Genomic DNA, 4,336 nt, shown 5'->3' with positions numbered 1-4,336 from the left:
TGGAAACATTTGTCACATTACAATCCCAAAAGCCAGGACTGGTTTACATGCTTTTCCAGGCTTGTATGAGAATATGTTTCATCACACTCTTGCCAATGTTGCTAATCACCATCTTTTTTCCCCTGTAATTCACTGTTGATTATTCCTCATCTTGAAAATTCTTATATTGCACAAGTGTTTTCTAAAATAAAGTTGAGTATCTCCATATGCAAGTTGTAACCTAAGGAAGCAGTTCTTTAGGATTTCTTGGATGAGGCTTCGAACTCAGGGAGCAGGGCAGTTACAAGGATGAGGTAATGTGGGCAGATATTCCAGTGGGCCACCCCCTCCCCCCAAAAAAGCAGTTGGGGTTAATAATAATGCAGCATTTTTGAAAGATAGAAATAAGTGTAAAAGCCGGGCACTGGTGGCTCACGCCTGTAATCCTAGCTACTCAGGAGGCTGAGATCTGAGGATTGTGGTGTTCAAAGCCAGCCCAGACGGAGAAGTCCATGAGACTCCTATCTCCAATGAATCATAGATAAAGCCAGAAGTAGTACTATGGCTCAAGTGCTAGAATGCTATCCTTGAGCAAAAGGAGCTTAGGGACAGTGCCCAGGCCCAGAATTCAAGCCTCAGGATCAACAGAAAAGAAAAAGAAAAAAAAAAAAGATATCCTATTAACAAAATCCTGAACCAAAATTTTAGTAAAGACAGAACTGACCCTGCACACCTGGCTCATTTCCATCCTAGCAGGCAGGATTCTAGTTGTATGAGCCCAATAGGGGTTTGAACTCAGGGCCCCGGACACTGACCCCTAGCTTTTTTTTCCCCCCCTGGTCATAGGGCTTGAACTCAGGACCTGGGCGCTGTCCCTGAGTTTATTCACAGATTTTCCTGAGCAGACTGGCTAAGAACCTTGATCCTCAGATTACAGCGTGCTGAATAGCTGGGATTACAGGTGTGAGCCAGCAGTGCCCAGCAGGATTCTAGTCTTGATTAGTAACCCCCTCATCTGACCACATTGCTATATTGCAGTGTAATGGCATGCCATCTCAGAGAGCACAATAATGGTGTTCAGTTTCCTATTTTAACACAGAGGCCAGATCATCCCTCAGGTATAACCACGGATCTGGGCAATGGTTCTAACTAGAGTTTTTCCTTGAATGTGGGGGGAGGGGGCTAGTAGATTCTGTATTCTTGAATTGTGTGATCAAGAAGCTGTCTCTTCCCCCCAGTGACTTCTATGCCAAAGGAGGGGAATCTGAGAGATCAGCTTGGATTATGAATCTGACACACTGCCCTAGATACCCCACACCCCATTTCCCCAAATAGGTCCAATGCAACCCTGGGCCACCTGAAAATAGAATCAGTAACCACACTGTGTGCTGGGCTGACCTTCCTATCTTTAAGGATGGAAATAAGAGCCCTGTGTCTGCCGATGGCCTGGGCTCAGCCACTCTAGGATCCCTAGTTAATCCCAAATGTTTGCTATTCTTATACCAACAAACACTGCTGTTATTCCTTTCCTCTCTGACCTGTCAGAGGCAGCCTGGGAAGCCCCTAGAAGCTTGGGCAGCAGACAAGTTTTGCAGGGAGCCCAGGTGCCACATGGTTCCTCTTTTCTTTTTCTGAGGCCCTTCCAGATCTTTCTTGAATCAAGATTGATGTTTCTTGTTCTTAAACAGACCAGGATTGTCATCTTTTTATTTAATGAGTTAAAAATTTTATTTATTGATATTATAAAAGTGATGTACAGGGGCTGGAAAGGTGGCTTAGTGGTAGAGTGCTTGCCTAGCAGCCCTGAGTTCAACTCCTCAGTACCACATAAACAGAAAATGCTGGAAGTGGCTCTGTGGCTCAAGTGGTAGAGTGCTAGCCTTGAACAAAAGAAGCTCAGGGACAGTGCCCAGGCCTTGAGTTCAAGCCCTAGAACCAGAAAAAAAAAAAAAAAAGTGCTTGGGCGCAGGTGGCTCACGCCTATAACCCTAGCTACTCAGGGGGCTGAGATCTGAGAAGTGCAGTTCAAAGCCAGAAAGGGCAGGAAAGTCTGTGAGACTCTCATTTCCAATTAACCACCAGAAAACCAGAAGTGGTGCTGTGGCTCAGGTGGTAGAGCTGAAGAGCTCAGGGACAGTGCCCAGGCCCTGAGTTCAAGCCCCACAATCGACCAACAAAAAGTGATATACAAAGAGGTTATACTTACATCAGGGCCATATCACATCACCTCTTTCCTCTTTTTAATGAGCTTTACAAATTTTATTTATTCACTTAATAGGAAGAAAAAAACTGTCCAAAAGCAGAGATTGGAGACTCCCACACGATGAACAATGAGCCCTTTAAAACTATTAATTCAAACACAGAGACAGAATAACAAATGAAAAAAAATTGACTAAAGTCAGTCTGGAGCTGATGGCTCATGCCTGTAATACTCAAGAGGCTGAGGATTGAGGTTTGAAGCCAGCTTGGGCTGGAAAGTCCATGAGACTCATCTCCAGTTAAGGGCGGGGGGAGTGGGGGGGAGCCAGAAGTGGAGCTGTGTGGCACAAGGAATAAAGCACTAGCTTTGAATACAAAAGTTCAGGGTCTGTGCCCAGGCCCTGAGTTCAAGCCTCAGTTCCAACACATACACACACAAAAATAAAACAAAATTTGTAATGGGTGCAACTAACGAATGTTATAGTTTCCTCTGGTGCTGGCTAACTATTTTGCACTTTGTGAAAATCCAGAGGTTGCCTGGCTTTTTGGTGGAGTCCATCCCCGGAACGTTCGAGAATAGATATGTCCTACCTGCATACAACTGGTAAAAATCTAGAAGCAGAAATGGAAGCTGGCTCTGCACGGCGGGATTTCTCATCAGGCCAATCTCCTTCCGTCCTACCTTCCCTGAAAGAAGCGATCACGGTTGGCGTCAAAAGTGGCATCACCTCTCAAGCTTGCAGACGAGGGGGAAGGAGGAAGCAGGCCGGGCTGCACCCCCAGACTCCGACGCCGTCGTCAGGGGTCCCCAGGCGGCTTTGCCACAGGGCTCACGACCAGCAGCACATCAGTGACCAAAGCCGTTCTTAGGAGCAGGGGACAGGGACGAGGCGGACGGCCACCACGATCACCCAGCAGTCCACGCGCCAGGGGTCTGCACCCCGCCTCCCGCCAGCCTCGGCCAGGCCCCGGCGTCCCCCTCGCCCCGCCCCCTCCAGCAGAGTCCCCAAGGCCCAGGGTCCTCGCCACGCCCCTCCGGCTCGGAGCCCCTCCCTCCTCGGCCCGGGATTCCCCCCCCCCCCCCCCGCCGACCTCGGGGTCCCCTGGCCTCGGCACCCTGGAGCGCCCTCCCCCTGTCCCGCCCCCGCCCGCTCCTCCCCGGGGTCCCCTTCTCCCCGCGAGCACCCCCGAGCTCCGCTCCGCGCGTCCCCTCGTCTCCGCCCTCTCCCCCCAGCCTCCCCCTCACCGGAACCCGCGGTCCCCGCGCCCCCGCGCCCCCCAGGCCGGTCACTGCGGGAGCCGAGGAGGCGGAGCCCGGCGTCGGCTCTCGGGTGACGGCACGGCCGCGGCGCCGCAGTGGGGGCCCCGTTGGCCCCGGAGCGCCGGTTCCCCGTCCCGGAGCAGCGAGACTCGGAGCTCTTCTCCCGGTTCCCCCGGCGTGAGGTCCAGGAGCCAAGCCGCTGCTCCATCCGGAACCTCCAGAGCCGCGGCGGGACCGAGCGGGCAGAGCGAGGCCTTCAACGATGCGGAGTCTCCAGCTTGCTGTGACCTCGTGGCGCAATGGTAGCGCGTCTGACTCCAGATCAGAAGGTTGCGTGTTCAAGTCACGTCGGGGTCAAGATTGGCTTTTTGCGTCACTACCCACTGCAGCATAGGATGAGTGGAATTAACACCAGTCAAGTAGAAATTAGGCCGTGCTCGGTGCGTGGGTCCACCAACGCGCAGGGAAGCTGCGCTCGTTTTTCCTTCCCTTAGCATCCACAGTGGATCGCTACGGAGAGCAATTCTTCCCGCGGACCGGCAGGAGGCGCTGCGGCAACTGCCCACTGACCCTCAAGATTCGGGGATACAGCCTGGCGCTCCTCCAGGCCCCGCCCACCCAGCCCTCTGCCCCACCTATCAGCCCCTCCCTCTTCTCCCCGCCCCCGGGTCACCTGGGTCTCCCCAAGGGTCTCTACGACCCGGAAGCACTGTTGCTTCTTGTAGTTCTCCTAGGTCTTGAGCTCTCCTTTCTTCCTGACCACTTTAGGCCACTTCAGGTGTCTCTGGTGGTCATGTTCACAGCTAAACCGTTTCTTATCCCATGCCCAGAAGGGCTGTGAGTTCAACCATTAGCCTGGACACTCACCTCATTATTGTTAATAGTTTTATTTATTTT

At 52.4% G+C, this 4,336-nt stretch overlaps 1 non-coding gene across 1 annotated transcript; it reads left to right on the top strand.

Annotated features, from left to right (window-relative positions):
* Positions 1 to 3,724: 3,724 nt before the first annotated feature.
* Positions 3,725 to 3,796, top strand: Trnaw-cca. The gene has a single exon. It is a non-coding gene; the product is annotated as a tRNA-Trp (tRNA).
* The last annotated feature ends 540 nt before the right edge of the window (positions 3,797 to 4,336 follow it).

This window comes from Dipodomys spectabilis, unplaced genomic scaffold (genome assembly GCF_019054845.1).
Source record: "Dipodomys spectabilis isolate Male_0828 unplaced genomic scaffold, ASM1905484v1 ptg000018l, whole genome shotgun sequence".
Taxonomy (NCBI): domain Eukaryota; kingdom Metazoa; phylum Chordata; class Mammalia; order Rodentia; family Heteromyidae; genus Dipodomys; species Dipodomys spectabilis.
This window is presented reverse-complemented; position numbering and strand designations above follow the sequence as displayed.